The sequence below is a fragment of the Pinus tabuliformis genome, chromosome 9 (assembly GCF_031772625.1).
Source record: "Pinus tabuliformis cultivar Carrire ecotype Pingquan chromosome 9, CPIR1, whole genome shotgun sequence".
NCBI lineage: Eukaryota > Viridiplantae > Streptophyta > Pinopsida > Pinales > Pinaceae > Pinus > Pinus tabuliformis.
In genome coordinates, this window is record NC_142307.1 from 60,822,079 (window position 1) to 60,847,209 (window position 25,131).

General features: G+C 39.0%; 2 pseudogenes; both read left to right on the plus strand.

The window, feature by feature from the left end:
* Nucleotides 1-21,738: 21,738 nt before the first annotated feature.
* On the plus strand, nt 21,739-23,103 carry LOC149147119 (short-chain dehydrogenase TIC 32, chloroplastic pseudogene; annotated as a pseudogene).
* Nucleotides 23,104-23,110: 7 nt separating this feature from the next.
* Nucleotides 23,111-23,923, plus strand: LOC149147120 (uncharacterized; annotated as a pseudogene).
* Nucleotides 23,924-25,131: the final 1,208 nt, after the last annotated feature.

Sequence of the window (25,131 nt, forward strand, 5' to 3'; positions counted from 1 at the left end):
TCTTCCACAATCCCCTCAAGGGTCACTGTGGAGTGGTCTGCTAGCTGCAGCACTGTCGTGGTCTTTGTCAAGGAGCCTTGGAGGTTAAGTTTGAGAATTGTGTCATTTGTCATCACATTAATGGCAGCTCCCAGATCAATCAAGGTATGTGGGACCATTGTGCCATTGATGTGGACATCAACTATTGGGCTTCCAGGGTCTAGATATTTTGGACAGATGATCTGCCCCAACATTAGGTCAGACAGTCATCCTATGACATTGATGGTTGGGTCAACTCTCTTGTGCCTTCCTAGATGCCTAAAGCACTTCTCTTTGATCAACCTATTGTAGATAGGAACATCTTTTATGGCTTGGAGAAGTGGTATCTTCACACATAAATGTTTCAATTCTCCCAAGAGTTCAGTCTCTTCTGGGGTAGGCTGGATTGTCATGGATAGTCTCTCAGGAAATGGTGGATTTTCTTTAGGTTCACTTTCCTCTTTATCTTCCTCAACCTCCCTAGGTGGAGGCTAGCTATCTAGGAGAACTTACTTGGATCACAAGTTAATTTCTTGAATCTCCACAGCATAATTTGGGTATGATGGTTCCCCACTATACACTTGCTGAGTTTGTCTGTTGTTTGGGTTCGGATTTGGCTTAGTAGGCCTTTGGGGTTGCCTTTGTGGAGCAGAAGGTAACAGTTGTGGTTGGGCAGTTGGTGGAGGCAGAAGAGAGGGAGGAGAGTTGTATTGGGGCCTCCACCCCTGATGAGATGCATTCCACTGAGGCTGCAGCTGAGCATAGGATTGAAATGAATGGGTGGCTGGTTAGGCATGATATTGAGATGTGAAGGACCAAGGAGGAGGCATGGACTAGGAAGGATGAGCAGGGGGGCCCCAAGAAGGTACGGAGGTGACTTGGTTGGGGTTGTAGTATGCCTGAGATGTCCCTTGCATCCCCTGCTGGTATGGTCTAGGTCCATGAAGCCTCCTTTGTTTTATGTAATAGATCTATCCAGTGACTCCTTCGGCCCCCTGGTTTACATCTTTAAGTCCAGGCAAGGAAGGGTACTTATCTGTAGAATGATCTTCTTCACAGGCTGAGCAAACCTATATATAGTTCAATGGGCATTCATTCCTAAGATGCCTCCTGGTGCATCTAGGGCGAAAAATGGCCAAAGCCCTCTCTGCTTCCTCTTGTTTTCTTTTGATATGTAAGGTATCCATTTGCATGGCAAGAGTCTGCAACATCTCACTATTGAAGTCTTCTATCATGTGTCCAATTTCACCTTTAATGGATAAATTGGAAGAAGAGGTATTGGCTATGGGTTGACTCCCCCTACCTTTCTTTTTGGCTAATCTAGAATGGTTTCTAAAAATAGTCTTTATGTCATCATAGGATAGTTGACAGATGTCTCCCCCGACCAGTAGATGGAGGGTGTCTAAAAGGTCTTCCCAAATTCCCCTAAACATAACCAACTTCAGAGATTCAGGGTCAAGTGTACACCTTGCCCTTTTGTAACTGAGTTGGAACCTCTCTTCATAGTCTTCCAGGGACTCATCACTTCCTATGGTCATTCAGAAGATTTCTTCTTTAGTATCTTTTGACCTACAAGAGTCTCAATACTTGTTGTTAAAGGCTTGCTGCATCTAAGCCCAAGTTGTGATGCTATTTCTAGGTAATCCCATGAACCAGCACAATGTTGCATCCTTAAGAGTAGAAGGGAACAGTTTCAACTTTTGCTCATATTCTGCATAGTCATAAGTTCGACAGATGACAAAAAAATCAAACAAGAAGGTGTCAGGATCTTCTATAGTTAGACAATGGAAGTGAGGTAGGGTTGAAGAACTTATATTATTCATTTTGGTGTCCCCATTGGTCACCCAAATGGGGAAGGTACCCTCTATTCTCTCTCCATTTCCCCTAGCATTTTTGTTTTCATCCATTAGCTCCACAGGAATGTTGTATTCTTCTTCTTCCCCTATAGGTTCTTCAAATATGTCTAGATGCTCACCTAAGGGTTCTTCTTGATTGCAGCCACTGAGGAAGAGAGAAGGTTGGTTGTGTGAAGTAGTGGTAGTGTTGGGCAAAATTTTTCCTAAGTTATCTGTTGGGTCCCTATAATACTAGTGATTACCCCATTAATATTGTAGTTGCACCCCCTCATTATATTGTTGTACCCATGAAGTCCCCATATTGTCATTATTGTGCCCCATAGAAGCCCACTATTGTTATTATTATGCCCTTACATTATTATTGTTATGTCGGCTCTGATTATATTATGACTCCTTAGACTCCTATATATAGAAAGGAGGTATTTTCATTTGTAGCATCCAAGAATTGTTCATTTATGTAATCTAAAGGAGGTTTCCCCCTCGAAGAGGCTGAATTCTAAGGCATTGATCTATCTTTTCTATCTTTTCTTGAGCTGGTTTCATAACATTTGGTATCAGAGCCATAACATTTTGTATCAAAGCTTTGGATTCTAGGGTTTCACTGCTACAAACAGGTCATCGTGGAATTTTCGCTATAACTTTTCTTCTACGATGTTTCAGAATCTAAAAAAAAACCCATTTCAGAAGAAATCGTGATGAATCTCGGGTCCAAATTTCATAACTGTCCGTGCTATATTTGCAGAGATATGATCTGAGGAAGTTGGGCTTCTTGCAGACTCCTGAATTTCATTCCAAATAGGTGACCTGGGGAAAATCGTCATAACTTTCTCTCTGAGCATCTAATTTAAATTTGGTAGGAAGGTACAAAAAGAGGATGGATTGTAGTTTCTTGTATGTATTTTGTAGAGCCAAATGTCGAAACAATGACTCGTGGCACGCCATACAAGTTTGCTCTACTGAATTAGTCTATAATCAGGTCACTGTGGGAGATTTTGCATAACGCTTCCTTGGAGAATCCAATTTGGATCAGATTGGTGGCATTGTAAAGAGGACACAGAGGGATACTATAGATCTCAATTTCAGAATAGGATGATCTGAAAGTACAGAGATACATTAGAGGCAATATCGAGCTCCTACAAAGTGAAAAAAGGTGTGTAGAATCTTTTAAATTTTTGCTTAAGATTGGTTTGAAAATTTATTTTGAAGGAATTCAAAGGGCATAGTAGAGCATTATTATCGGTAACAGATGCCCCGAGAAAATAAAATGCAAACACCTAGTAAGCAACCTGAATGCCCTAGCATGACTCATGAAGAAGAGGAAGAAATGCTACATGATATATCAAAATTACAAGAACAAGTGCAACAAATGTCATGCTCACAAAATATAACAGAAGCTAAGATAAATGGCATGGAATCTAAGATAAAGGGCATGGAAGCTAAGATGGATGATTTGAAGATAGATTTGAAGATAGATTTGAAGAGAGACATGGCATATTTGAAGACAGACATGGCAGATTTGAAGACAGATTTGACAAATTTTCTACAAGAAATACTTACTAATGGTGAAAAGGTTGTAAAGGAAACTCATGATATGAACAAAATAAATGTTAATCATGATTTCATAGACTCTAATGTGGGATCGAAGACCCACCATATTCCCAAAATCAATATGAGGAAGTTTGATGGAAAGGATCCCCCAACATGGATATTACAGATGGAGCAATTTTTCGATCTCAATAATGTGCAAAACAAACAAAAGGTACGTATTGCAACTTTATATTTGGAACCAAATCAGTTTGTATGGTATCAATGGCTTTTCTCTCGTAAAAAAATTATCACTTGGGCAATTTTTATGAAAGAATTGACAGCACACTATGAGGATACAAAAAGCAACACTTTTTTTAGCCAATTGATAAGTCTCAAACAAAAGGGTTCAATAATGGAGCACATTGAGGAGTTCCAAAAATTGAACATAAGGGTAAAAAATATTCCAGAGGAGCATAGAATTGATGTGTTCATAGGGTCTTTAAATGATAACATCCAACATGATGTTCACCTTTGGGAACCTGATTCATTAGAAAGGGCATTCAGGTTAGCAAGAAGAATGGAAAGCAAAATTATGGCAACCAGGAAGCATACCATTCACAACTATAAAGATGGAAGTGTTGTTGCTCCTAGTCTTCCACAACCTATAAGGTTGACATCACAAAAATTGGAAGGAAAAAGAGAAAAATGGCTTTGCTAGAGTTGTGATAACAAATACACTAAAGGTCATAAGTGTGCTGAGAAGAAATTATTCTACATAGATTACGAAGAGGAAGAAGAAAAGGAGTAAGAAAGGTCAAAAGAAGAGGATATACTCCAGGGACAAAGCCTAGATAAAGAAGAAATGAATCCGACCATACCTTGTAATGCATTGGCAGGAATTACCACTCCTCAAACCATCAATATAGAAGGACAAATCAAGAAGAAAAAGGTAATAGTGCTGATTAATTCAGGAAGTACCCACAATTTTATTGATTGTAAGGTAGCAAAAGAATTTAATTGCTTCTTATATCCAGCACCAGAGTGTCAAGTGATGGTTTCAAATGGAGGAACAATAAATTTCTCTGGAAAGTGCCATAATATCAAGCTATCGATGGGAGAATATGTATTGACTAGCCCAATGCTTTCCATTCCAATGGGAGGTGCTGATGTTGTACTAGGAGTCCAATCGCTACAATCCTTGGGTACAATAGATTTTAATTTTCAAGAACTTTTCATGAAATTTTCTATGGAAGGAAAGGAAGTTGAATTAAGGGGTATTGTAGGGAAACTAGGAAAGATAATCAGCTCTAACGGTATGACAAAGCTTCTAAAAAAGGAACAAAGGGGTGTAATTGCACAATTATGTTCGCTAGATGTTTCCACATTGGAATCATCTATTTCTCCAGATCTCCAAAAAGTCTTGAACAATCATTCCAAGGTATTTGAGACTCGCAAATGTCTCCCACCTATTCATGATCATGGTCATGCTATTCATCTGATTCCAGGAAGTGTTCCTCCAAACATCAGGCCGTACAGATATCCCTATGCCCAAAAGAGTGAAATTGAATGTATGGTTGCAGAAATGCTAGAGGCTGGTATAATTCAACCGAGTAAAAGTTATTTCTCTGCTCCAGTAGTATTAGTGCACAAGAAGGATGGATCATGGCGCATGTGTCCAGATTATAGGGAGCTCAACAAGCTCACTATTAAAGATAAGTTTCCCATTCCTATCATTGATGAATTACTGGATGAATTGCATGGATCAATTTACTTCACCAAGTTGGATCTTCGTTCAGGATATCATCAAATCAGAATGAAGACTGAAGACATTCCAAAAATAGCATTTAGAACTCATGAGGGTCATTATGAATTTTTGGTCATGCCTTTTGGCCTTACCAATGCACCTTCAACATTTCAAGGTTTGATGAATTCCATTTTCAAACCATTCCTTAGAAAATTTGTGTTAGTATTTTTGATGATATACTAATCTACAGCAAGTCTTGGAAGGATCATGTTGAACATGTTGACGGGGTGCTACAACTATTGGAGGAGAAACAATTATATGCAAAAAGATCCAAATGTTTCTTTGGAGTACAAGAGGTGGAATATCTGGGTCATATTGTATCTCATGAAGGAGTTAAGGTAGACCCTATCAAAATTAAAGCCATTAAGGAATGGAAAATCCCCACATCCATAAAGCATCTGCGAGGATTTCTCGAGTTGACAGGGTATTATCGCAAGTTTGTTAAGAATTATGGGAGAATAACAGCACCTCTAACAACATTATTGAAGAAAGATGCATTTTCATGGACTTCAGAAGCAACAAAGGCCTTCGAACATCTTAAAGAGGAAATGTGCCAAGCACCGGTCTTAGCTACACCAGACTTCACAAAAACCTTTATTGTGGAATGTGATGCTTCAGGAAATGGAATTGGTGCTTTTTTAATGCAAGATGAAAGACCCATTGCTTTTGAAAGTTGTCCAATCAAGGGACGTTTTTACACAAGGTTATTTATGACAAGGAAATGTTGGCAATACTCCATGCACTTAAGAAATGGCGACCCTACCTAATGGGAATACACTTCAAGGTAAAAACAGATCATGATAGCCTTAAATAATTTTTAGAACAAAGATTATCCTCTGAAGAGCAACAAAAGTGGGTCACAAAGATGTTGGGTTATGACTTTGAAATCATCTACAAAAAAGGTAAGAAAAATGTGGTGGTAGGCACTCTCAAGAAAGGATGAGGATGTGGAAGCATTGTTGTGCGCCATTTCTATTATCCAACCATATTGCATAAACGAAGCAAGGGAGGAATGGAATAATGACGAAGAAGTGTGGGCACTTATTCGAAAGTTACAACAAGATTCCAGTACGTCTGATACATTTAGCTGGAAAAATTATTCTTTATGGTACAAAGATCGCTTATACCTCTATAAGAGTTCTCAACTAAAACAAATGATTCTTATGGAATTGCACACTTCTCCCTTAGGAGGGCACTCATTATTTTTAAAAACTTACCACAGGGTTAAGAAGGAATTTTTTTGGGATGGCCTTAAATCGGATATTCAAAAATTTGTGGCGGAATGTTTGGTTTGCCAACCAAATAAAGTTAAAACAATTAAGACCCTGGGTCTATTACAACCTTTATCCATTCCAAGCCAATGTTGGGAGAGGTTTCAATGGATTTTGTCATAGGTTTACCCAAGTCTGAGGGAAAGAGTGTCATCATGGTGGTAGTTGACAAACTTACCAAGTATGCACACTTTTGTTCATTATCACATCCATTTAAAGCTAGTACAATATCTACTGCATTTATGGAAACAATTCAAAAGCTACATGGAAACCCAAAGATTATTGTAAGTGACAGAGATCCCATTTTCACTGGAAATTTTTGGACAGAATTATTTTCTTGTCTTGGTACTCAGTTAGCTCATAGCTCATCTTATCATCCTCAATATGATGGGCAAACTGTGATAGTAAACAAATGTTTTGAAGGATATCTTCATTGCTTTGTATCTGATAAACAGACACAATGGGTCAAATGGTTGCCTTTGGATGAATGGTGGTATAACACTTCCATCCATACAGCAACAAAAATGACCTCATTTATGGCACTTTATGGATATCAACCACCATCCATCACATCATATTTAAGAGAAAATTCTAAGGTTCAAGCAGTGGAACATCACATCGAACATCAACAACAAGTCCTCCAACTCTTAAAGGATAACCTCGTGTTGGCACAGAATAGAATGAAACAATAGGCAGATCAACATCGCAGCAAAAGAAGTTTTGATGTAGGTGATTGGGTATTCCTACGGCTACAACCATATAAGCAAATGTCCCTCAAGCAAGCTAAGAAGGATAATAAATTATAACCAAAGTATTATGGTCCGTACAAGGTGTTGCAAAAGATTGGTACCATGGCATACAAATTGGAGCTTCCTACAGCTTCTCGATTGCACCCAGTTTTCCATGTTTCATGTTTAAAGAAGGTTATAGGCAACAAGCTCCCAGTTCAAACAATATTGCATCCAAAACTACTCAAGTGTTGAGGACAACACTTTTTTGAAGGAGAGGGGCATGTTGGGTCCCTATAATACTAGTGATTACCCCATTAATATTTTAGTTGCACCCCCTTATTATATTGTTGTACCCATGTAGTCCCCATATTGTTATTATTGTACCCCATAGAAGCCCACTATTGTTATTATTATGCCCTTACATTATTACTGTTATTGCAGCTCTGATTATATTATGACCCCTTAGACTCCTATATATAGAAATGAGGTATTTTCATTTGTAGCATCCAAGAATTGTTCATTTATGTAATAAAAAGGAGGTTGCCCCCTCAGAGGCTGAATTCTAAGGCACTGATCTATCTTTTCTATATTTTCTTGATCTGGTTTCATAACATTATCTCTACTCCTACGATGCATGAAAGGAAATATTTTTGGTTGGTTTTTTGTTTCTTTTTCCCCACACTGAAAGTACCTACAGAAACTGAAATTGTGATTGAACAAAACAAATTGAAACTAGCTGAAATGAACTTGCTGAATGGAAATTTGTAGAATTGAAAAGGAAAGCAAGGAAATGAAGAACTGAAAGAAAAGAAATGACTAGTCTACTTTTGCCTAAACAAACTATCGGCAGAATGTTGCAATAGGAAATAGAAGAATGCAGTAATCACAGAATACTCTAATGCTTCCCCGATAACAGTGCCAAAATGTGATGAGCATCAGTATTGCAGCAAGAATGCTGCAACTCCTGGGCTACCAACTTTACTTTTATCAACCCGGTAGTTCGTAACAAAATTGGAAGCGTCGATGCTATATGCACAAGTACTAGTTCTCACTACAAGTTGTTACTTGGTCAGCCGACACGAGATCACTAGGAGCACAAGCCCACTTCTATAGATTTCAAAAGAAGCTCTATGTGTGATGAAAGGAAAGAAATATTACTCTACAGATGCTATTCTAACTGCAGAAAGGAGAAAGGTTGGAATGTAAAGAAAAACCTCGTAAACCATAATTAACAAGCTAATTCTACTTTTTCCAAAAACACTATGAAAAACATGAAAGAAATTCCATTACCTACTCAAGTAAACAACTTCTAACCATGCTATTTTTGGAAGTAAATAAGAAAAAAAACATGTTTTTGGATTTTTATGTGTTTTTATGTGAATTTAACATGCATCTAATTTATCGTGTGTGAGTGTGGCAGTGAATAGGTGGCATTAGAGGGCGGTTTTAGAGCTTGGGAGGATGTAGGATGGTGTGGATGGGTCCTAGGAGGTCTTAGGTGGAATTCTGGAAGCTTTTCCCAAACTCAGCCTTCAAAAGAAAGCCTATAGGAAAAACTACAGGAGGACACAGGAAAACTACAGGAGGAAAACAGGGAAACTACAGGAGGCCTACAAGAGGAGGCCAAAAGCAATTTTCTCTATTTTGAGGGTGTGAGAGTGGGTGGAAAAGGTGGATGAAGTTTGGAATGAGGTGTTAGGGTGACTTAAGTCTATCATGAATCACCAGGAGAGAGAAAGATGATTGGGTTTGCTCCAGGAGCGAGGAAGAAGTTCTAGGAAAAATGAAGGAAACTAGGGAAAAATTGAGGTGAGGTTTGGGAGACCTATAGGGCATGGATCAGATGGAGGGTATGATTTCTGGTAAGCTAGCCTACTACTGGAAAATATATTCTACATAGAAACTAACAGTCAACCAAGAAAATCAAGCAACCAATAAATGAGTACATCCTAGGAAAAACAGAGTTTTGCATTAAGATGGCCTAAACTATGATGTATAGAAGTAAATGTTGGTAAATGTTGTAAGAAAGGAAAGTGTGCAAAAGGACTATTGCAAATCAGGAAGTGAACATGATAAATAAGATCTGAAACAAAGCAAAACTAGACTATCAACCTACTAGAGAGCCACAAACACTAGAAGTCCTAGGAATGAGGAAAACCTGTGTTTTTGGAGCAGCAAGAGAGTCTTTGCCTCAAATCATGGTCCCAGAGGGAGGAAGAGAGGCCAAGGCAATGTTTCTACCCTTTTGAATCTTCTCTGATCATTTCTTAGCCTACTACAGAAAGCATAAATGGAAGCAAGCTACTAAATCATCAAAAGCAACCTATTCTTAACCATAAGAGAAATACATCTAATAGCAAACTAATATACAAACTAAAGTAAAGCATAAAAATACAAGTAAAGAGAAGCTTGGCTGCTTGGATTGGGCCCTAACCCAAGAGCTTCAGCCCTCTGAGGTAACTCAATGCTAGCTCAAGAAGGATTCCATCTTCATTATCAAAAAATAGCAAGATTACATAAAACTGTCATAAAATAGTAAGCTCGAAATTTGAGCAGAGTTTACACAGGCAAAAAAAGTCGACCCTAGTGAGGCCCTAGGCCACTCTACTTATACATCTAAAGCTACCAATAGCTTCCTTAAAATCATTGAGGCTTGGATTCCAAAACTCGAGATAACTATAAATCATCTTCCACTTGCTTGGTTGCCTTCTAGTGCATGATTCGACTGCTTGTACTCCGAGCTAAATGAAGGGGAATTCAAAGTGAGGAGCAATAAATGAGGGGGATTCCCTCCTATAAGTCCTCTCATCTATATAATTTGAGTTATTGCTATAGTTTGACCAATAGATCCTTGACTTTGACCTCGAAATCCATCAATAATCTGCATTAAAATACATGTTAGACCACATGACATAATAACTAACTCAACTCACCCTATAAGCATAAATATAATCAAAAAATCATACAATAAGCTAAGAGAATGGTTGATTTGACTAGGTTAGGAGGTAAAATGAGCCCATATAATTAGCCATTTATGAGGCTCATCAAAGTCCAACAAAGGTGTAATTCGGTACCTTTTTCATGTTTAGAGAGTTTGAAAAAGACATGTAAAAGAAAACTCCACATGGTCCCTTTTTGTACATTTTTGTCTCTCAAGCCGGAAAAGGTAGAAAACAATACTTGAGAGAACTACCTGGCCATTTCAGTCAAGGAGTACCTTTTTTGTAAATAGTGCATGCCAACCCAAAAAATGGATAAATTTATATTGGTCACATGACGTTTCACATCCGTTAATGAGTTTGAAATGATAAGGGCTCGACCATATTTTTGCTTTTAAAGGATTGGAAAAGAGCTGAAAGCAGACACCCCCCCCCCATTTTTATTCTCTATAACGAGTCAAAAAGGGGAAAAAATACTTGTAAATCTTTTCATATGAGTTTAACGAGTCGAGAAAAGAGTTGAAACGTGACTCATTGTCATCGTCGAACATCCATCACTTGTTGCTGCACAAGTGAGGCAAAGTGTATTATGGAGTCCTTGAGGAAAAATAGGTCAAAAATGTTTACAAAACCTTATATTTTCATGAAAAAATGAATAAAAAGGGGAAAAGTAAATATATTTTTACCATTTACCATTTTACCTTTGATGTGAAGACTTTTTTCCCTAATTGTTCCGGAGCAGATTGCAGGAGATCCGGGAGGTCAATCGACGAGCCATTAGTTCCAGGTAACAACTGAATCCCTGAGCTCCATTTTCATGCCATTTATTTCTATTTTTAGCCCTTTTTTTGGATTTTTATGGAGGTTTTTGAAAAAAAAAAATCGCCCTCGGTCGGCACAATTTCTGGGCACGGGATCACACCAGCTGAGTGTGATTTTCACAGCCATCCGCGCCAATCAACGCAACTATTTTTAAAATAGGCATGTCAACACTGTGGATAGGGAAAAACCCTATTTTCTTAAAAAATGACCATTTAATCTTGAATTTTATGTGCCAAGGATGATTATTGACTCAAATTAATGGCTTTTGCAGGAGAGAAATCACCAAAAATGGTGGATTGGAAGGAAAGGGAACATGAAGATGTTGATACCCAGGCAATGAATGATCCAAATTGCCTGCAGGCTTTGAGGGCTTGTGGGCTCCTCAAATTCTTCCTTACACCAGGGATTCAGGCCCAGCTTGAGTTGCTTCGATACTTGATAAGCCTTTGGGATATTAATCGAGAGATTTTTGTCATTGGGGACTAGGAGCTCGAGTTGACAACTTCAGATATCTACTTCATCATTGGACTATATTGCAAAGGTGAGCCAATGAACTTGTATGGGTCACTTCCGATCGGGGCAAGCATATCTTCCCTGCTTGCCGAACACTGCCCTAAGGCCCTAAATCCAAAAGTGGGAAGATAGAGATTTCCAGTATGTCGGATTTGACACTGAGGGTGCTTCTGTTGACTATCAACAGAGTGGCGGGGTTCCAGGTGGAACATGAGACTAACAAGTTGAAGTTCCTTTATGCTATTGACTACACATCTCCTACGATCTTCAACTGTGCAAAGGCCATGAAAATGAACATCAAGTGCCAGTTGTCTAAGGCCAAGGTGGGGAATCTAAAGAAATTTGGCTTTGGATCAGTAATTGTGACCTTTTTCCTGGAATGAGTGCCATTGTTCTAGTATCAGTTGACTGAGGTCGATCCTCCTATGCCACGTGATCTGCAAATGGCTCATTGGAGTCATTTGATGCCCAGGATCACTAGGGATCATCATATGTCATACCAACTTACATTATTCTCATGGCTATGATGACAGAATATCTTCATGGAGGACTGGCCGTATAACGGCACTGATTTCTGTGGAGATCCAGATATACCCTTATGAGATGGAGAGGACTTCAATGACGAAGGTAAAAATGAAATTTTTAATTTTTTTTGGTATATGCATGCTTATAACATTTCTCTTGTTTACGCAGATGTTGGACCAGAGTGGTCAGCCGAGATGTCCCTGATAGCTAGGTGCATACCTTGCCCTATTGACATTGTTGCCCCTTATCCGAAAGGGAGAGACAACGAGGAGGAGATCATGAGGAACCTTGAGGGGTTAACTCATGGTATCCTAGAGTATGCTCGGATAGGAGACATGCCCCATCGGTACCAGAGACACACGATGGGAGTCTCAGATCGAATCCACTGACTGCTGAGTCATGTTGCATGAGTTGTCTCATGCTATCATGACCACCATGCTGAGTAGTTCCTAGGTCTAGCACTTACATATTTTTTTAGGCCTGCGTGCCACAGATGTATGAGGCCTGCGAGCCGCTGATGTTATTTTAGACACACATATTATTTTTTGGGGTTCTGATGTATCAAACATTCTCACCATATATATATATATATCTGTGTGTGTGTGTGTGTGTGTGTGTGTGTGTGTTGTATTTTCCTGTCTATTATGGTACAAATGGTTTGTCTTATCTTTTACATGTTTCGTAAATGTCTATCCAACACGTAATTAGCTAATGCATATGTCAATGTATCCATGCATCTAGGAATAAGATGATATGTAATATAATCAAAATTCCTTTCCAATATATGGATACAGAGATACATTCATAATATTTGAAGGTTCCTAATGGAATATTTCCCGTTGAGTTAAAGGACGACAAGCTGTGAATCCAGGTTGACAACCAATTCTCTGATGCCCAGAGCAATGTCTTCTGACAATAGTTCAATGACTACACTATATTCAGCAAAGTTGTTGGTTGTGCGACCTAGGCAGATACCTTAGAGGTCAATTAAATCACCGTTAGGGTTATAGATAGCCCATGCCATGGATGATAGGTTCTGGGTACTGTGGCAAGCACCATCGGTGAAACAAACATGAGGAGTTGCAGACATTTGCAAAGCAAGAAAGCATAGTAAATAGGAAAGTTTTTGAAAACTATCACACAAAAGCACGCTGTACAAAATGAATCACACACTAATGTACATAAGTAACCATGCAAGATGACCTAAGCGTAGTACTTTTTGAGGTAAAGCCCGTTTTAGGGCTTATCAAGAGGATTTCCTTCACAATCAATGAGCTCATATTCCCCTTTCTACAAAACACATTTTACAATATACGGCCCATGCCACATAGGTTCGAACTTGCCTACCCCCAACTTATCATTAGCTTGGTCGTATAACAGGACCAAATCACCCTCAGAGAAAGCATGAGGGGAGACCCACTGATCGAAATGGGATTTGACCCATTTCTTTTGTGCTTCGATGACCAAGGTAGTGAGATGGCGAGTGTCATCTAGTCGTTCTAAATATAAGAGGTTTTCCTCTTGAGGTGATGTTTCGGGGAGGAGTTTAACAACTAGCTTGAGGGAAGGAATCTTGCATTCAATTGGTAATGTTGCTTCGAGACCATAGACTAGTTGGAATGGTGTGAAACTAGTTGCGTCTTTGGTTGAAGTTCAGCAAGCCCATAGAACTGAAAAGAGCATGAGATGCCAATTTGACTTGTGCATCCCAATAGTACGCTGAAGCATGGTGACCAAAAATTTGTTCACAGCTTCAACTTGGTCGTTGGCCTAAGGATAATATGGGGTCGAGCCATCAAGCGCAAGCCCAATGCAGATGTCAGTTCTGCCATCATGTAATCTCTAAAGTGGGAGCCAAGTATGTGACAATGGCTTGGGCTATGCTAAACCTAGAAATGACATGGTTAAAGAGGAATTGAGCTACCGTCCTACCATCTGCAGAGTATGTAGGCATCACTTCGGCCCATTTGGTGAAATAATCCATAGCGACGATAATATAGCCATTCCCCCCAGCCGAACGAGGGTTACATGTCATATAAGTGATGCCCCTTTTGCAAAGGGCCAACGGTAATGACATGGTGTAGGTGAACGGGTGGGGCACGCATCTTGCGTTGATAAATTTGTCATTCGTGGAACTTACGGATAGAAAGAATGTAGTCTTTGAAGATGGATGGCCAGAAATAACCAGCGTGAAGGATTTTATGAGTTGCAGCGTAACCAGACATATGACCACCACATGCCTTGGAGTGGCAATCATTGAGAGCTCTTTCAACTTCCTCAATTGTGAGGCATCTGCGAAGAAAAAAATCGACACTGGCACAGTATAAAGTATTGCCAATAACATAGTAGGGTTGGGAATGATGTCAAATCCTTTGACGATCATCGTTGGTCAACACGGACCAAAACGTGGAGGTTTAGAGATACACGATGATATCATCGTACCATGGATCAAAGGTGCTAATCAGGAAACGGGTCTCATCTGGAAGTTATTCATCTGCAAAAAAATGGAGAGCTTTGGAGGGAAGGGAACAAATCAATTCAATGAAAACAAGTGACTTCTTAGATTTAGCCGTAGTGAAGACCAAATCAAATACTTGCAGGATAAATATCCATTTAGAATACTTGGCCCCTAGCAACTGATGAGTCAGGATATAGGTCATATGGTTGTATTCAGAAATCATTTAGTTGGATGTAAAAGAATATAGTTTCGAAAGTGTTGAACAGCCTGAACGAAAACCAAAGCCAACTTCGCGACATGTGCATAACGTGTTTCAGTGTCGAGGAGATTTTGACTAAGGTAGTAGATCGCATGCTTGCTACCTTCGTTGTCATCTTGGACCAAAACCATAACAATGGTGCTAGGGGTCGTGACTAGGTAAAGGAAGTAATCATGATAATAGTTCGGCAAATGCAATAGAGGAGCATTTATGAGGACGACCTTAAGATCATAAAAATATTTTTGGGCCACCTCATCCCATGCAAAGGGCGTTCCTTGTTTGAGTAAGCGGGGTAAATCTATTGGGTTGTGTTATGTTGTTTTCACATAGTTAACCGGGGGTTTGAGGGGCACCCATAACCCCACTTTATGGGGTCTGGGGTAGTTCCCCAAAAAATTTTGGTTTTGGACCCTATGTTAGGTTGGGCGGACCCACCTATGGTTATTTGCATGATTTTCGAACATGTTTTTTTGGACACGATGGTTTTCGATCCATGGTATTGGACGCAATGGTTTTTGGTCCATGGTATTGGACGCGATGGTTTTTGGTCCATGGTATTGGATGCTTTGGCATGTATAAATATGTATTATAACATTGAAAGGAACATAATGAAAAATCAAGTTGGTAGTCCTAGTTTTGGGATCCAGGGGAAAATCTCTATGTATATGTGTTTCATGTGTTATGCTATCGCATTGTTTATTTTATATGTTTTAGAATTCGTATGCAAGTAATTTCTGTACGGGGTTAAAACCTACATTTGGTATCAGAGCAGATTTGGCTTCAAGGGGACGCCTTTGTTGCTAAGGGGTTTCACTCGGGCCTGTGGTAGACCCTGTTTAGTGGGAGATCTACGAGATCAATTCTGGTGGTGAAAGAAGATGGTGAGTAGTGGAAAGAAAGAGATCGAGAAATTTAATGGTCAGAGTTTTGAGTTGTGGAAACTCAAGATGGAGGATCTGTTGGTGGATAAAGATCAATGGATCACGGTAGATCTGGGTACTAAACCAACAGGAGTGTTCGATGAAGAATGGAAGAAGTTGGATCGGAAGGCAAAGAGCACAATTCGATTGTGTGTCTCAGATTCAGTATTGCTGAATGTATCAGGGGAAGATACAAAAAAGGCTTTGTGGGACAAGTTAGGGACTTTGTACCAATCTAAGTCTCTGGTGAATAAATTGTTCCTACGGAAAAAGTTGTATAACCTAAGCATGAAAGATGGAGACTCAGTGACAGAGCATCTGAATGCATTTAATACTTTGGTAAGTCGGTTAGCTTCTGTTGATATTAAAATTTCAGATGAAGATAAGTGCATCAGTTTGTTGTGTTCTCTACCAGATTCATGGGATAGTCTAGTTATTGCAATAGGTAGCAATGCAATTTCCTTTCAGTTTGATGAAATAGTCTCAGCCTTGTTGATGGAGGAGATGAGACAGAAAAATATGGAGAGCCAAAATGGTGATGCCTTGTCTGTACGAGGATGGTCCCATAACAAAAACAAAAATAAGTCATCGAGTGGGAGATCTAAATCTAGAGGGATACCTAAATCTCCAGGAAAACCCATAAAGGTGGTGTGCTGGAAATGCGGAAAGGAAGGCCACTTCAAAAGGGACTGTAAATCTAAAGATCCTGACAAAGGAAAGGGATCTGATGAGGCTCCTTCTGCAGAGGCGAAAACCACTTCAGATGAAGGTGGGGATGTGTACTTGGCTTCTTCAAGTACATGTGTAGATCATGAGGCATGGTTGATTGACTCAGATGCATCCTTTCACTTCACTCCCCATAGATAGTGGTTATGCGAGTATGAGAAATATGATGGTGGTGATTTCTTCTTAGGGGATGACAGGAAGGCTAGAATCATTGGTCGCGGAAAGGTAAAGTTGAAGTTGCAAGGTGAAAGGGTTATAACACTTCCAGGTGTTCTACATATTCCTGCATTGGCTAGAAATATGATTTCTGTAAGCAAGCTGGATGATGTAGGTGTAAAAACAGTGTTCAAAAAGGATACCTACAAGATGGTTCGGGGAGCACTGGTATTGATGTAGGGAGTTCAGATTGGAACTTTGTACAAGCTGCAAGGTAGCACTTTTATTGATGGGTGCAATAGTTCTATGGTTCCTAAAAGTGGAGCAGAAAATCTAGTGGTCTTTGGAGAGAAGACCATCTTGTGGCATCAAAGGCTTGGACATATTGGAGAGAAGGGCCTTTGAATACTTCATGGTAAAGGTATGGTAGAAGGTATGAGTAATAACTCTCTGGATTTTGATTTCTGTGAAAATTGTGTATATGGGAAGTAGAATCGGGTGAGTTTCCCCTCTAGTGGTAAGAGGGTGAAACATATATTAGAACTTGTGCATAGTGCTTTGCTTGGACCTGTGAAGGTTCCATCACTGAGTAATTTTGTGTACTATGTATCATTTATAGATGACTTCTTAAGGAATACATGGATATATTTCCTTAAGAATAAATCTGAAGTCTTTGACAAGTTTAAAGAATTTAAGGCTCTAGTGGAAAACCAGACAGAGAAGAAGATAAAGGTGGTGAGGATAGATAATGGTGGAGAGTTTTGCGGCAAGGAATTTGAAGAATTCTATAAGAAGTGTGGTATATCATGGCAGAAGACTACTCCATATACACCTTAGCAAAATGGAGTTGCAGAAAGAATGAACAAGATGTTGATGGAAAGGGCAAGAAGCATGCTCAGTGGTGCGGGATTAGGACAGAAATTCTAGGCAGAGGTAGTGGATACTGCATGTTACCTGGTCAACAGGTCACCTTCATCAATGTTGGAGGATAAGACTCCACAAGAGGTATGGACTGGTAAGAAACCCTCTCTTCAACATTTGAGGGTATTTTGATGTGATGCATATGTACATGTTCCAAAGGAGAAATGAACCAAGTTGGATAGTAAATCTGAAAAGTGCATCTTTATTGGGTATAAGGATGGTTTAAAGGGTTATAAGCTTTGGAAAGGTTGTGTATAGCTAAGATGTGGTGTTCAGAGAGGTGAAAGATGTTATTAAACATGAAGTCCAATGATAGGAACCTGAGAAGATAGAGTTTGAGCTAAAGGAGGAAGAATCAGACTCTACAATAGAGGAGGAATTGGAAGATGAAGAGCCACAAACTCCGGCTGTGAGAAGATCAGTTCGAGAAAGAAGGCAGACTGAAAGGTATAGTCCATATGCTTTCTATTCAAATTTTTCTTTATCTATTACTGATGATGATCCCAGAACTGTGAAGGAAGCAGTAGATTCAGAGGGAAAACTCTGGAAAGAGGCCATGGTTGATGAAATGGGATCTTTGAACAAAAATGAGGCTTGGGATCTGGTGGAGTTGCCGGCTGGAAGGAAACCCATTGGCAATAAATGGGTGTTCAAAAAGAATACAAATGCAGAAGGAAAAGTGGAGAAATACAAAGCTCGGTTGGTAGCAAAAGGTTATCCCCAGGTGCCAGGAATTGATTTTGGCAATATTTTTTCTCCTGTTGCCAAGGTAACTTCTATTAGATTACTTTTATCTTTTGTTGCTGCTTTTGATTTTGAGGTAGAACAGATGGATGTAAAGATAGCATTTCTTCATGGGGATCTAGAAGAGGAAATCTACATGAAGCAACCTGAAGGCTTTGCGGTGAAGGGTAAGAAAGAACTGGTATGCAAGTTAAAGAAGTCTCCGTATGGGTTAAAACAGTCACCAAGGATGTGGTATCAGAAATTTGATACATTTATACGGGGACTTGGCTTCACCAGAAGTAAAGCAGATCACTGTGTGTATTTTAAATTAATTGGTGACTGTGTTATTTATCTGGTCTTGTATGTGGATGATATGTTGCTGGTTGGAAATGACAAAGAAATTATCCAGGATTTGAAGACCCAATTGTCCTCCAAATTCAACATGAAAGATCTTGGTGCTACAAACTATATTTTGGGCATGGAAATTAAAAGAGATCGAGTAAAGAGGAAGCTCTGGTTAAACCAGAGGAAGTATGTCGAGACAATACTGCAGAGGTTTAATATGCAAGATAGTAAACCAGTGAAGGTTCCTATTCCTGTAGGTGTGAGGTTATCTGCTAAACAATGTCCCAAGACACAAGAAGAGGAAGAGGACATGTCCTGTGTTCCATATGCAAGTGCAGTCAGTAGCCTGATGTATGCAATGGTTTGTACTAGACCAAACATTGCACATGCAGTGGGATTATTGAGCAAGTTTATGTCAAAACCAGGAAAGAAGCATTGGACTGCAATGAAGCGGGTTTTCAGGTATTTGCGTGGCACTAGTGATTATGGTCTGTGCTACCAACGAAGACTAGGATTGGACAGAATGTTGGATATTCATGGCTTTGTTGATGCAGACTGGGCTGGAGATTGTTGGGACTCAGAAATTTCATATTTTCATCCACCTTTTTCTTCACTATTCCTTACATTTCATCATCCCATTAACCTTTTATCATATCATTTTCATACATACATTTGGGTTTCACCTTCTTATTTTCCATTTTATTCATTTTTGTATTATAAGTGAATTTATGATTAATTATTAGAAAATGTACATATTTTTATATATATCTCAAGAATATGTGAGTTTTGTGATGTGTAGGAAATATGTGAAGAATTAATATCTCCTCCACCATATCAAAGAGATAATTATGCAAGCCTTTTTCTAAGGAGAAAATCATGGAGGCATATCTTATCCAATTCCTAAGGAGAAAATCATGGAGGCATATCTTATCCAATTCCTAAGGAGAAAATCATGGAGACATATCTTATCCAATTCCTAAGGAGATAATTAGGAGAAAAGCATGGAGGATTTGGTTGGCATATCTTATCCAAGATATGTGAGAGATTTGTGGGATCATGTTTGACAGATTTGTGGGATCATATCTTGTAATAACGGAAACTAGTTGAGAGTGCTTGAGAGAATATTGGATATGTAATTATGGAAAGGTTATATTCCTCATGTATATAAGAGAGTGCTCTATCTTCATTGGGATGGGGAATAATGAATAATAGAGAATGGAGATTAACTTTGATTCATATTCTTTTATTGATATGCTTTCATGATTTGTGATTTAGTTCTTGTAATATAATTTGACATAGTTTTATTGTTGTGAGCTCACATATGTTGTTTGTCATTCACTTCTTCACATGTTGTATTGCTTTTCTTTTATGCAACTTCCTGCTTTCATAGTTAATGTTTCAATGCCTTCTTAGATTAATTTGATTTCAGTAATTTAGATTAGATTAGATTAGATTAGTTCCACTTCAGTCCTGCATATATAGTGCATGTGTCTCGTAAGTCTACGGACCTCGGATTGACAAATTAAATAGTTGGGTAAGTACTACAACGGAATTAAACGAACATAGTTTCACCCAACATTTTGGCGTCGTTGCCGGGGAGGCACGATGGATTGAAGTTTAGTTTGATTTTTCATGCAAGAGTGTTTAGACATGTTCCTAACTCCGAGGTGTTAAGGCGGTAAGACGTGGGGAACAGCCTACGCATCGCATTCGAGATATCGTAATGAGCTCGACCTCTTATGGATCAGGGCATGTAGGGTGTGTTTACATTTATGCAAGTGTGAATTTCAATTTCTGCAAGTGTGTTTGATTTTCGCAACTGTGAAGAATGCTTGATGAATTCATGGTTCTTGATTATAATTGAAACATTTGATTACTCAATTAATGAGCAGTCCTTGTAAGAGGGTTTAATTGAGTATTGAATTCAAGATTATTTCTGTGGTCCTTTTGTTTTTAATTCAATTTTTAGTGTGCTGATTTTTTTTGTTTTTTTTAACATGATTTAACAATGAGTTTTAGCTTGGAACTACTCACTCAGATCCTAGCAGAAGTCAGGATCTCTTCTTCCTTGGAAGAGAAGATCTTGACAAGAACTAAAGGTTCAACTACTCCCCAAGAAATAAATGAAGATTCAACATCTGAAGAATCCTGCGTATCTGATGGCGAACAACCATTCGAACAGGAGATCAAGGAAGAAGAGCAGCAAATTGGAGAAGAAGAACAAGAGTTACAGCATGATCTGAGTGAGAGAAACTATACCTATCAAAGCTTTATCGAACAATGGTTCCAGGTAAGCACTAGATTAGATTCATATTCTTATTTTTTAGTTGATTTGCAGTTACAACAACTAGACTCTTCCACTCTTGAATATTTTCATTTTTCATTTGAAAAATTGCTACTGAATCTATTGTTGTTACTGCTACGTGAATGGCTTCATTGGAAGTTTAACTACACATAACTAATTTGTAAATTCTAATTAGTATAGAGTAGGTAGGCTTTCAGATTTAGCTTTTGCTTTCATTTTCAGTTTTGCTTTTACCTAGAATAAGTATGCTCTCCTCCTGCGTCTTTGTATGATCTCGAGGATCAGAAAATAGGGATGTTTTAGACTAATTTCAAGAATTAAATTCATGTTTTGAAATATGCTTCATCACAAACATCTTTCAATATGCAAATCATTATGCCATTTAAAAAAAAAAAACATTAAGAGAAAGTTTAGTTTCTTTCTAAACTTTAGATATTCATTAAATTAAATTAAAAAAAAAAAAAATGTTTTTGTAATGCATCCCCACTCAAATCCGCCATTAATGGAGTCCTTTCTCCTCTGTAACACCCCTTCCCACCTTTTGACTCGCTTTTATTTGTCTTCACACCTACATCTCTTCCCCGCAATTCGATCTACCAACAGCTGACTCGCTTTTCTTTATCTGCACAAACACATATTCCTAAATCTTCACCTCTGAAACTTCAAACCTATAAATGAGGGAAAGCTGCAAATGAAGCAGAGCAAACACAATTTAATAGTGCTTATTGGGTTGTGAACCTACAACATAAATCAACTGTATCCACTCTGGATAACCAAATTAAAGGCACGGTGGCTTCGACGCCTTGCTAATCCAGCTGTTGTTCATCGGCAACCAGGGAGTGCCACGATTGTTTACACCATACCCCCTAAGCTGCCCTTCTGGCACCAGACTTGGTTTCTCATCACATTGTTCGTAATGGGTATTTCTTTTCTGGGGATCGCCGCCCTGCTTCTCCTGTTGGATCTATCATTGGATCAGTATTCGGCTTCGCCTGTAGCAGCAACAAGTCAACAGGCCGAGATTACCTATGAGACTATTCTGAAGCTTATGCATGACCGCACGAAGTTTCGCTTACACTCACATGAAGTTTCATATCGGTCTGGAAGTGGGTAACTTCCATAAGCGACTCACCCAAACCTCCTCCCGGAAGCATAACATTTACATTGCCGATCATTACTTGAGACAATGCGTCATACATCCGATGCTACATTCCTTCCTTTGTAGGATTCTCCAATAAACCCACTATTCACTCCAAGGTGTAGCCAAATGATCCGCTCTCCACTGCCAGACACTAACAGAAATTTCGCACCTGTCCCGTCATTCGATGGCAAAGCCGAGTCCAAAAGAGCGTAGAAAGTGCTGACAATTCCTTCTCCAGCAGTCTTCAATACATTGCAGCTGCTGGAAGTGGCTCCATCACTCAAGCCCTGTTTATTGACATATTCCTTCAACCGGTTCACAATCGTCTCCGTTGGATTCTCTGCCACTCCATGAAATTTTGTGAATCCTGTCACATGGATTTTAGTTCCAGGCGGCCCCTCTGATCCCATTTTCTCACTTCTGGATGTCCGAAGCAAAATTCACCGGCCCCCAATCCCAATTTCCGCTGCCCATGTCATCATGGCAGTCAAAAATGTGAATGCTGCCAATTCTGTCAAAAACGCTATCATTAAGGAAATTGGCACTGCTCAAATGGATGTTCTAGAGCTAGTCGAAATTCAAATCTTTGAATCTTCCTTTGAACATTTTAATAAATAATGCAGGAATTATGGCATGTCCCTTTCAGCTTTCTCAGGATGGCATAGAACTACAGTTTGCTACAAACCACATTGGGCATTTTCTTCTGACAAATCTTTTGCTGGAAGATTTGAAGAAGACAGCTCAGAAAACAGGCATTGAAGGTAGAATTATTAATGTGTCATCAGAAGCACATAGGATGACTTATTCAAGTGGTATCCGGTTTGATCAAGTAAATGAAACCACGGGGTACTATGCGTTCCTGGCATATGGGCAGTCAAAACTTGCCATGCTAATGAGCTTACAAGGAGGCTTTAAGAAAGCGGTGATAACGTGACTACAAATTCAATTCATCCTGCATCTATTCCCACTAATCTTCTGCGTTATAGACAAACTATTCTTGGATTTTTAACTCAAATTATAAAATTTGCTCTAAAGAACATTCCACAGGGTGCATCAACTCAGTGCTATGTGGCACTGCATCCTCAGCTTAAGGGAGTCAGTGGGAAGTATTTTTACGATAACAATGAGGAGGCGGAATAACGCTCCAATGTATGCACCAGCATTCGCACCACTATCGGGTGCTATGTCCCTGCGCAAGTTTTAGGACACCTGGCGAAAAACAACAGCCCTCCCCTTACTCATGCAAGCCTTCCGCAACAGAGCATCGGGCCATTTTAAACAACCACTGCCTTCTCTCAGACGGGCATTTTCTCTTTATGATCAGATCAATGTTTTAAACTGGTGTACCAGAAGACCGGATTCGCATCGAGAGGTGCACTGTCACAGGATTTATTGCCAATGGAGTTGAGTACGAAGGCTCATTGATTTGTGTAAGCAATTTGATTCTTTCATGGCGTCCTAAACAATTTGGTGAGGTAACTCCTGACAGTTTGTCAATCTTCCAGCTTATACGGCCTGTTCCAGAGATACTGGTGCTTGGATGTGGAAAGCGAACTGAGCTAGTAGATCCAAGCATTAGAAATTTCCTTCGATCCAATGGCATCAAATTGGAAGCTGTTGATTCGTGGCATGCAGCATCGACTTTCAATTTTCTTAACGAAGAGGGTAGAATGGTTGCCGCTGCATTTTTGCCATCAGATGTTTCTCACTAAAATATGTTGTCTCTTTTCTTATAGGCAATTTAAAAGTGCTTCTCGAACGAATTGGTGATCTCTATATTGTGTTGGAGTGCTAAGCCTTTTTGGCGTTTACTAGTGACTGCCACTTCTAACATTATCGATATGCTGGTTACAGATGAACTATGCAAAGCATCTTTCAAAAGTAGTGCATTCTTATAATTATCTCGGAGGAAGGTCTCTTTTGATTTAATTTTTTTTGTTGTTGTTTCCAGCCAAAATGTTGTTATAACATGCATTCAAAATTTGGAAGATAGAAGGTTCTGTCATCTGCGATGTTATTGGATATGCACATTTTCTGATATTATATACTATGGAGCCAGTTGCAATCTGTGCATGCTACGGTTGTAAATTTTCTACAGTATTTTTCCCCATAAACTTGACATATTTCCAATATAAAAAAAAAAAAAAATTGCCCTCATTCATTTACATCAAACTTCATAACACCAACTACTTCCCCAAAAAGATACAAAAGCCTTTTCAAATGTTTTAAATCAATTTTCCTGCAAACCAATAAAAACATTTTGAAAAAGTATTGCACAATCAATGAATACATTGCATGGGGACATGCAATATTTCTAGTTGGGGGGAAATAAAAGTATGTTGGATTTTTTTTTGTGAATTTATGGGCAAAAGTTAGGATGCATATACTAACAAGATAAATGAGATTGGTGTTGTGTAGGTCAACGAGAAGCTTATGCAGCTCAACATTATGATATGACACTCTTTTCATCCACAATTAGTGTAACTTCGAAAAATAATTTACAAATGGACATTTCATAAATGCTTGAAAATGAGCTAATTTGTTTTTGAGTCACTTCATACAGGAATGATCGATGGAGATGGCACACAAAGATGAAATTTTTTATGCAGGAATGGTGCTAAGTTTTTCAGAGTATGCAAAGTGATTTTTCGAAATCACAATGAAACATGCATCATTGGACGCTTGAAGGAACTAATTCTTCCCTGCACATATCATGACATTTTCCACTACACACCTTTTGCGTCATGATTACTCCCCTTTTTCCTTCCAAACGCCTAGACCATCCTTGTCTTGTAGCCCATCTTCCATTTCCTTATCTTTCACGACTTCATGCACGCCTATTTTTCTGAATCGCATACATCCCTTTATCCTTTTCAGTTTAGTTTTGCCTTCTAGTTTTCCTTCTGAATAAAAATCATTCCCTTTCCATGATCACATTACCTTGATTTCCTAGCCATGCTGATCCACACTGCTTGTCCGTGAGTTCTTTCCATTTATAGTCTTACCAAATCTTTTTGTACAAACTCGCATTGACTGATGTGGGATTCCTTAAGGCCCACTTTTCAACAAGTCTTGCCCCATCGACATCAGCACCTTATCTGGGAAATAGACTAGAGTTCCTTTTGAGTACCTAGAGGCTTGCATGCCTTAATGGCAAGTTCTCTCACT